Here is an 11549-nt window from a genome sequence, read left to right on the forward strand (position 1 = left end):
CACATTTCTGATCTTTATTAAATTAGTTCTTTTTTTATATAAATTCATATATATATGAATTTATATANTACAATAATCAAGACCTCAAAAATTTTATTGAAAATATAATTTGTAACACTTACACTATTTTATAGAACAATTAGTATCTACAGCAAATTGAAAAATTTCTGATTTACAAAGTATTTCCTAATAAAATTGTGTTATTTTTTGCAGTTAGTCTTTTCAATAACAATAAAAGCATTAATTAATATAAAAAGGAAGAATGTGCAGGGCTGCATTAGTTATATAGGTGCTTGGCACTAGTTAATTTATATTAGCAGCACTATACATACTTTTACTTAAAGATAGAATGATTGTAAAATTGTCGATCGAACCTGTGGAGTCGATAGGCTGACTCCAATTTGGCTCCTTAAGTTTTAAATTTCTGATTATGACTCTGGTTCCAATTCCTTCGTAGGAATACAATATAGAGGGTGTTTGGTTTAGAGGTTTAATAAAAGAAAAGAGTATAAATAAAAACTTATCGAGCAATTTAAATACGTAGAGTGGATGTCACACCAACAATTTTTACCGAGTTTTGATCAGTAAAAACTTATCATAATTTAATGAAAAGTTGTCATCTTCTAGTACAATTTGACAATTTTTTTTTACACTCAAACACACTTCAATATGTGCACCAACTTGTATCTGATTGTGTCTCTCGGATCATTGAAGTTATATATATGATATACTTGATTATTCACAACATTCCACAAGAAAAAGTCCAATGGGATAAGAACCAATCTACTATCTGGGAAACTCCAGTCAGAAATTGTTTTACCTAAATCATAGAGTGGAGAAAAGCCACATCTTATTGAAAAATGGTACAAGTAGCATAAGATGCAGCATATCCAATAAATCACTGTGGCCTATCATCTGGTCTTTCATTAATATGCACCTATTTTGCCATTCTGCACGTGCTAATAACCTCAGCACCAAGGTATGATATTTCTCATAAATGGCCACAAATGTCAACATAAAATACAAACAGACTTCCAGCCTGATACAAACTCTCTAAGTCAAACACCTATATTAATAATGGTAAATGGTACTGTAGGATTACCATGCAAATCATTGGGCTACTTTTTAAACTTATAACCTAAGTTTGAGTCTTAATTTACATCAAGGTCAGCACATATCATTGAAAAGTGCTTCCGACCCTGACTCTGCAGTCCTAATAATGAGACAACTTGAATTTGAACATTAGTAATTAATATTACATTAGTTTAAAACTTTTTATGCTTATTTTGATATAAATTATTTACATTTTTTAATTATAATTATTATTAAGATTTATTCAATAACTTTGAACAGTGATGTGCTTAAAAATTCTCAAGTTATTTTTCAATATGATCCAACAATGTATCTATAACAAACATTCAAGTTTCAAAATCAATACTAGATGAAATTTTAAATGTATAATTAATTGATAAAACAATAAATTTTAATAATAAAATGCTGGATTGCTTTTCTGGAAACACTCGCAGTTTGCCGTTTGTGTCAACTAGATTTTTATACAATGAGGCTTTACAACCTTCCTAAAGCTCACATTGCCATATGACATGATTCTGCAAATGGGCAATTTGTACGATATCTATCTACAAACGTATCAGCTACATACAAGACTTCTTGGAGTCAGAGACAAATTCGAGACAATTATTCTTCAGAAATTACTTGTAAGTAAAGTAGTTTTAATTTTATTTTATTTTACTTCTTAGAGATTAAAATTATTATAATCAAGATATATCCATGTTTGAGTTGCATTAATCAATCAATATCTAGACAGGGTAATCAACATTTGAATTTATTCTAGCTTGAAGTTTACTAGTAATTCATGACAGCGACAAAATATTACCAAAACACAAAATTCAATATAAAATATACTGTATTGTTAATCTTTGATGAGTTGATTTCTACAAAGATCTGCTCAACTATCACTTTAAAAATAATTTTTAACATAACTTATGAGATCAAAAATTAGCTTAAATTTATTTATTTTTTGTAATTTAACATAAAAAGATAAAAATACTAAAGAAAAAGTATAAATTGATCTAGAAATTTAAGATAATGAGTTTTTTAATAAAAAATAAAATTTAAATCTTCGTTCAAATTAAGTTATAAAAACTTACTGAATATTCTTATCCAACTATCCATTACAAAAAATATTCAATACCCATAATGAAACCTTTTGTGACTCCTCAAATTCAGTAAACACACAACTTGGGGCAGAAAAATTAAAGTTAATGAAATTTTAATAAACATTTTCAGAATTTCTAACAGCATAAAAGCAGTCTTTAAAGTACTAATAGATTACATACAAGACTTCTTGGAGTCAGAGACAAATTTGAGACAATTATTCTTCAGAAATTACTGTGTCAATAACCTGTTACCGATGTGCTTTGTGAAAATACAGTTCCATTTTGAAGAAAGCATTTGTGATAAACTGTATTTTCACTAAGCACACCAGTAACAGGTTCTTGACACAGTGATAATTTTCACCCTGGTGTTTAGGCGTGTATTATACTAATAGATTTTAGAAACTTGTGAGTGAGACCTTAATTTCAAAAAAGCAGTAAAATATATAAGTGCTTATTAATGTCATAAAAATAGAATATGAGGTCTACGAAAGTACATGCAGACTGTAAAAATCTGTCCGGACTAAACCATATTTGAGGTAAGTATAAAACACTTAAATAATATTAGCTGTTTAAATAAATAATCATATGTTTTTAAATATTTCGTTGCTAATAATATTAAAAAAACAAAATTAGTCCCCAAGAATTGTCTTCAGAGTTTTATAAAATGTATTTGCATAATGAACTAAATGCACATAAATTTATTTACTTGTTCTTTTCAAAAAAAAATTCATTTTATGGTTAAAATCATTAATTAAATATAAATTTTATGTTTAATTTGATAACTTGTTATTTCATTTGGTAAAAATAAAATAAACTACTCCTTTATAAATTAAAATTTATAATTTTTATTTTGTATTATATTTTTAATTAAAATTATTCAAAAATAATTATATTTTGGCTTTCAAAAATCTGAATTTAAAGAGCTTTCTCATGTATTAGCCTTTAACCTTGACATATAATAATGACTATTTAACTGATGCTTCAATTAGTTTTACACATTTACAATTTATAGAGAAATATCTGAAATTAATGTTATTATAAAACAAAGAACAAAGTTTAGAACTTTAATTTACAAACATGTCACCATAAATGATTTATTAGAATATCAAAGAGAATATTCTAACATTTTTGGACTGATATTCATTTTCAGAAGTTTCTTAAATGACAATGAACAAAATTATATACAATATCTTAAAATTCTAAATCAAATTTTAAACAATAATAATAAAGTATGACTACAGCACCCTTTGAAACTCAAAATAAAAAAAGGATATAAATTAACTGCATTTCTATGGACACAAAATTTAATTTAGCATTTATTCTATATAAATAATTTCCAGAAGAAAGGAAAGAATTGCATATAAAATATTTGCAAGGTAGAATCAAAAGTGAACAAAAATTTTGGACTTTTACATTACATGTGATTGTGAGAGACAAGGGTATAAGTTTCTTCTATTGATGGAAACTTCCAACCCATATGTGAAATAGTAATGTTTCAAGAGCAGTGGGATGTATTTGTTTATGAGAAAAACAAAAATGAGGTTAATTTTATGTTCTGTCCCTCTGAGTGCCAAAAAACTGGCCTCAAAATTTGCAACACATACAAAAACATAAAGTTACCTCACCATTAACCAGACTTCTTGTTGGTAAAATAGTAAAAAGAGGATGTTTTTTCCTGTCTACCTCTGTTAACTGTGGTTTGAATCTAATTTGTATGTAGCCTAAATCTATATAAACATATTTTTTTTAATTATTTGCTGACCTGTTTTATGAATTGTGTGTTTATAACTGACTGTGGCAATTGTTGGTGAACTTTTGCAACAGTAATGTTACAATGACAAAACCATATACTGAATATTAAAGAAAATCCTAATTTTACTTAGTCATTACATCAAAAGTTTAACTTTGCACTGATAATTATATACAATTGATATGAATTTTTATCCACATAAAATTCAAATTGAATAACGTGATAATTCAACTTTTACATTACAAAACTTTTCTTCAGTTGATGGTTCAGTGTAATTTTGAAGTTTGAATTCCTGAAATGCACTAAAAACAATGGTGAATTGTTTGTTCTGTAAACACTTGAAAATTAGGACCACAAAATATTGGCACTTGAAATGGATAGATAAGACTGTGAAAAATTATAATATACAAAAGTGTATATAATCTAACTAAATAGAAACTTTATGAATAACCAAATAAACAATACTACTTCCAACACACCGTAACTTCAACAGACTTACTTCTAGAATAACCAAAACGGTGCTAAAATCGCTTTAATTTGTTTCACTAACGTTTTCGAACCTTCTGGTTCTTCTTCAGGTGAAAAATGGGCAAATCCGTTAAGATTCGATTGAAATGATTTTTTTTTAAAAGAATTCCGAACATGGAACTTCTCCGAAACTCGTGCAATCGTCGTCTTCNGAAAGTGCCTTACGTTCTTTTTTAAGTGGAAGAAATTAAAATTAGCACTGCATATGATAGAAAACTGTAAAACTTATGGTTTTACGAAAATCGTTATGTACAGAAACTATAAAATATAGCAATTTTCTCTCTTCTACCTGAAATTACTCTCAAAAAAATAGAAAATTTTAAACAGAAAAGTTTAAGGAAAAAGTACAGAATGTACAGTACATTTGCCTATTTATTTCTATTTCTCTGCTTTTATAGTAGTGATAACTATATCCATAACATAAATTTGTAATTATTTAAAAGTTAACCAAATGTTATATTTTAGAATATTAAAATTTTACCTCCTTATTAATTTGTATATAATTTTTTATTGTTGTTCAAAAAAGTCTTGATGAGGAGTACATTTTATTCTCTTTGATGCTTTAATAAAATATTTATGATGGTGTTAATAATTTTACTATTAAAGTACTGGAAGTATTGTAGCATTATCAGCTTTTAATATAATTTAAAATACTTCAACAGGCCTATATACACTTTTAAAAACAAATAGTTTAAAAATTCTTTAAAATATGAGGTTTTGGCAAAATTATTAATTCCATATTTTGGTTTATTCTCATTGATTTCTTTTCTTAACATCAATAAGAATAACATGTTTTAACCTGACAAAAATGCATCAACAAAGAAATGAATATTCCAAAAAAAAAAAATATGAATTTATCTATAAATCCCAGCTACAAAAACAGAATTGTACTTGAACTGCACACTAAATACTATTTTGAATTAATTAAGATGAGGACAAAAATTTTGCAATCACATTATCTAAAACCACTTCCTTCCGCAGATGTTTCCGTAACATGGCACGTTCGAATGTGCGTCATGAGGTGAGTCTTCCAAGAAAAACGTCTGGTGCACAGCTGGCAGATGTAGTTCTTGCGCTGATAATAATGGATTTCCATGTGTCTTCTAAGATTGCTTGCATCGAAAAATGATTTTAGACACACTGGACAGAAAGGCCTATTTCGTACTTTTTCCTGCAAAGACTTTGATTTCTTTTCATAAAGTTTGCTTTGATTTTTTTGTAAATTTTGAAATGATGCATTACTTGTCTTCACGAGTGACGAAATGCAGTCTGTAATCCAAACAAAAAATTTATCTTGATACACTTCAACTCTACTACATACTAATATCAGATGAATATAATTTATCACAAAAGAATTATTTGGTGATTAACAAGAAACACAACAGTTTGTGAAAAAAGATGGCAAAGTTCAATGGATGAAAGGCTCATATTTTTACAAGATTATTTTATCTCTAAAATAATATATAGCAACATACAATCATTTTTCAAAAATTATGTCATTTTAGTTAAGTAATGTTTGTACTTTCAAATGTTAATATCTAAAACAGAATTTTAATTATATTTTTGAATATTTAATCAGTGAGCATTAAGTTAAAATGAGTCTCCATCTATTGATACTTCAATTAATACATTTAATTCTTTAATTATTAAAACATATAAAAAAGAAATTGCCTAAGACCTGAAATATGTATTTAAATTAATGTCCGAAAGAGAACTGTCAGTGCTTTATAGACCCAAACTTTTATATTTGTAGACTCAATTTTCAGTGTTAAAAAACACTTAAGAAATTTGGGTTTAGTTTCATTTCTGTAAAAGAATTTTTAATTTAATGCAAACTAGTTCAATTCTCTTGAAATAAGATACTGTAATGAAATTACAGTATTCAATTATAATTTGAAAACTGACTGGACTATTATCATTTCAATGTTAATGTATATATTTTATTTTTTATTTCTCTAAAAGACACTGTGGCCAGGTTGGCCTTTTACAAGCATCTTAAAGCAAAAATCAACAAAACCAACAATAAAAAAAAAAAACATATAGCTATCTTCAAGACAAGTGAAGAAAATTGGAGTTTTGGTAGATTTTGTCAAGATACTTTGTTTAATAAACACAACCAAGAAAAAACAATACTCTGTAGTAGTTAGATATACACAAAAAAAGACAGAAATAGTACAGAAAATAGCCATGTAAACAAGCAAGGTCATCTGTTCCAAGAAGCATGAAAATTAATATTAAAAACAACTGTAATGATAAAATAACCTTCTTTCTCTGTATTAAAAATAATTTCACTAATTAGTTTGCATGTTTTGTATGTTTTAGTGAATTTAAAATTAAATTTAAATAATAAATGCATATCTGATCATTTCAGAATATGATAGCAATTTAAAAAACTTAACAGTTTCAATTTTTAAAATTTATAGTTAATGTTCTGTTTTTCAAATACACAATTAATTGTATTTTTGTTTCATCTAACCTGAAAATATCCATTTTTTTTCTAGTTATTAGTGTCTAGGTGTACTTATTAAATTTTAATATAAATAAGTATAATCCAGGCATTTATCTATAATCTATAATCAAATGACAAGACTAGTTAATCCAGCTTCATCATTTGATTGATGAATTTTAATTCACTTCTAATTAAAAAACTTAATTCTCAATTTCAATTTGTCAATATCCAGTAGCAGAGGTTGCACAAACAATTTTTTCCTTAACATAACCCCACAGAAAAAAGTCACATGGAGTGAGATTGGCAGAGCAAAGAAGCACTTCATCCACTCCTCATTTCAACTCCAGCTCTCCCAATCCAATAATCTGTTAGTGTGGCATTCAGGAATTTGCAAATATTCCAGTGAAAATAAAGAGAGACTATGTCTAGTTAAAACATGAATGTGCTATCATATTCCGTAAGCTGCAGCATTAATCCATTCTGCAGAATATGTAAGTAATTAATTCAACTAAGTGTTCTTGGCAAAGAAAAACGTACTGTACACTTGGCTCTAACATTGCACAAATCTGAGAGATTTGCTTTCCACCGATACCAGTTATACGTGGGTACGTTTTAGTAGTTACCTCGTACTCTAACTTAAAAAATGTATCAATCTTTTACAGACATCCCATATAATGAGACGACATTTATTCTATTTCATGCATATCAGATTTTAAACAAATCTTTTTTCATAATTTATATAGTCAAGTAGAAGTTTGAATAGGAAATATCAAAATCTATGTTGGAATTTCTATCAAGAAATTAACTTCTGCCTAAATACAGCAGTTTTTCAAGACAAAAATGCATCAACAAAGAAATGAATATTCCAAAAAAAAAAAATATGAATTTATCTATAAATCCCAGCTACAAAAACAGAATTGTACTTGAACTGCACACTAAATACTATTTTGAATTAATTAAGATGAGGACAAAAATTTTGCAATCACATTATCTAAAACCACTTCCTTCCGCAGATGTTTCCGTAACATGGCACGTTCGAATGTGCGTCATGAGGTGAGTCTTCCAAGAAAAACGTCTGGTGCACAGCTGGCAGATGTAGTTCTTGCGCTGATAATAATGGATTTCCATGTGTCTTCTAAGATTGCTTGCATCGAAAAATGATTTTAGACACACTGGACAGAAAGGCCTATTTCGTACTTTTTCCTGCAAAGACTTTGATTTCTTTTCATAAAGTTTGCTTTGATTTTTTTGTAAATTTTGAAATGATGCATTACTTGTCTTCACGAGTGACGAAATGCAGTCTGTAATCCAAACAAAAAATTTATCTTGATACACTTCAACTCTACTACATACTAATATCAGATGAATATAATTTATCACAAAAGAATTATTTGGTGATTAACAAGAAACACAACAGTTTGTGAAAAAAGATGGCAAAGTTCAATGGATGAAAGGCTCATATTTTTACAAGATTATTTTATCTCTAAAATAATATATAGCAACATACAATCATTTTTCAAAAATTATGTCATTTTAGTTAAGTAATGTTTGTACTTTCAAATGTTAATATCTAAAACAGAATTTTAATTATATTTTTGAATATTTAATCAGTGAGCATTAAGTTAAAATGAGTCTCCATCTATTGATACTTCAATTAATACATTTAATTCTTTAATTATTAAAACATATAAAAAAGAAATTGCCTAAGACCTGAAATATGTATTTAAATTAATGTCCGAAAGAGAACTGTCAGTGCTTTATAGACCCAAACTTTTATATTTGTAGACTCAATTTTCAGTGTTAAAAAACACTTAAGAAATTTGGGTTTAGTTTCATTTCTGTAAAAGAATTTTTAATTTAATGCAAACTAGTTCAATTCTCTTGAAATAAGATACTGTAATGAAATTACAGTATTCAATTATAATTTGAAAACTGACTGGACTATTATCATTTCAATGTTAATGTATATATTTTATTTTTTATTTCTCTAAAAGACACTGTGGCCAGGTTGGCCTTTTACAAGCATCTTAAAGCAAAAATCAACAAAACCAACAATAAAAAAAAAAAACATATAGCTATCTTCAAGACAAGTGAAGAAAATTGGAGTTTTGGTAGATTTTGTCAAGATACTTTGTTTAATAAACACAACCAAGAAAAAACAATACTCTGTAGTAGTTAGATATACACAAAAAAAGACAGAAATAGTACAGAAAATAGCCATGTAAACAAGCAAGGTCATCTGTTCCAAGAAGCATGAAAATTAATATTAAAAACAACTGTAATGATAAAATAACCTTCTTTCTCTGTATTAAAAATAATTTCACTAATTAGTTTGCATGTTTTGTATGTTTTAGTGAATTTAAAATTAAATTTAAATAATAAATGCATATCTGATCATTTCAGAATATGATAGCAATTTAAAAAACTTAACAGTTTCAATTTTTAAAATTTATAGTTAATGTTCTGTTTTTCAAATACACAATTAATTGTATTTTTGTTTCATCTAACCTGAAAATATCCATTTTTTTTCTAGTTATTAGTGTCTAGGTGTACTTATTAAATTTTAATATAAATAAGTATAATCCAGGCATTTATCTATAATCTATAATCAAATGACAAGACTAGTTAATCCAGCTTCATCATTTGATTGATGAATTTTAATTCACTTCTAATTAAAAAACTTAATTCTCAATTTCAATTTGTCAATATCCAGTAGCAGAGGTTGCACAAACAATTTTTTCCTTAACATAACCCCACAGAAAAAAGTCACATGGAGTGAGATTGGCAGAGCAAAGAAGCACTTCATCCACTCCTCATTTCAACTCCAGCTCTCCCAATCCAATAATCTGTTAGTGTGGCATTCAGGAATTTGCAAATATTCCAGTGAAAATAAAGAGAGACTATGTCTAGTTAAAACATGAATGTGCTATCATATTCCGTAAGCTGCAGCATTAATCCATTCTGCAGAATATGTAAGTAATTAATTCAACTAAGTGTTCTTGGCAAAGAAAAACGTACTGTACACTTGGCTCTAACATTGCACAAATCTGAGAGATTTGCTTTCCACCGATACCAGTTATACGTGGGTACGTTTTAGTAGTTACCTCGTACTCTAACTTAAAAAATGTATCAATCTTTTACAGACATCCCATATAATGAGACGACATTTATTCTATTTCATGCATATCAGATTTTAAACAAATCTTTTTTCATAATTTATATAGTCAAGTAGAAGTTTGAATAGGAAATATCAAAATCTATGTTGGAATTTCTATCAAGAAATTAACTTCTGCCTAAATACAGCAGTTTTTCAATAAATATAAAATAATAAATAAATTTTATAATTTAATGAATTTTGTCAATTATCAAGACAAATTTTCACACATTCAGGGCACTTTGTGTTTAAAAATAATTTGTAATTATTTTAAGTTCATCATTTACAAGTCAAATAATTTAGAAGTTTAAATAATAAATAGTTTATTATTATTATTTATTTAGTGTAATTATTTAATAAAGACTATATTAATTAATAAAATTTTTAAATTTATTTAATTATCCTAATAAAGACTAAATAAATTTTAGTTGGCTATGTACAGTACAATTAACACACTGTTTATAAGTGATAGCAAGAGTAGAAATCATACACAATTTAACAATAAAAAGAAAAATCTCTCTTCAGATTTAATTTTCTTCTTTTATTAGTTATGAGCAATTTTAAGTAGTTTCTGTGAGGTACTTATTAAATAACTAGGTATTTTCTGGGAAAAACAAAACTAAGCTTCACGTCGTAGATTTTACTGTTTTGGCTTGACACGAAAACAAATATGCTGTCATGCTTGTAACATAATGTTATGAAAACTGTTTTTATGGTGCAGATATCAAGAGATAAAAGTGGTTTTATGCAATGAAACAATGACTATTTTATGTCAGAATTCTCATTTTTCCAAATTTTCATTTATTTTTGTTGACATGAGACATCTAGAATAACTGTGAAATAATATTTCACCTCTATCTAAAACCAATTTACTCATGCAAAATCTACTTCATATAATATCTTCTCTAAACATATGTTTTAACATTTCAAACACTTACAATTTTCCAAAAATTAACTTTAAGATTCCAACAAATAATTTTATTTGTTGTTTAAATATATCATTCATTTTTTCACCAGCTACTAAGATACTACTATATTAAAACTCCACAATTCTATTTACAGAATTTCTCAACATAACTTTGTTGTACTATAGAGTTCAGAGATATACAGTAGAGCGTTGATTATCTGAATCAATTGGGAACTGGAGTTGTTTGGAAGATTGATGTTTCAGATAACCGATTATGTACGAAAAAATATATTGCGGCGACAAATCACGGACTGGTGAGATGGCGCCACTCCTCTACGAGTTTCCCGTGAATCCCGGATAGAAAAACGGGTACTGGGTTTTTCCCAGAGAGAATTCTGGGTATTGTTGCTTCTTCTTCTTGTCGGGTGATCGCTGCCATGAGCATGTGTAGCTCTCTTTCAAGTGTACTCGAGGATTGTTGTAAATAAATGTTGTTTTAGTTTAAAACGTGGTCGTGGACTTAACTAATTCACGTTTACAGCCTTCTGATAAAGACAGTCTTTGTGGAGATGTAAATGGATGGA

The sequence above is a fragment of the Centruroides sculpturatus genome, unplaced genomic scaffold (genome assembly GCF_000671375.1).
Source record: "Centruroides sculpturatus isolate CEXI.00-Female unplaced genomic scaffold, Cexi_2.0 scaffold2907, whole genome shotgun sequence".
NCBI lineage: Eukaryota > Metazoa > Arthropoda > Arachnida > Scorpiones > Buthidae > Centruroides > Centruroides sculpturatus.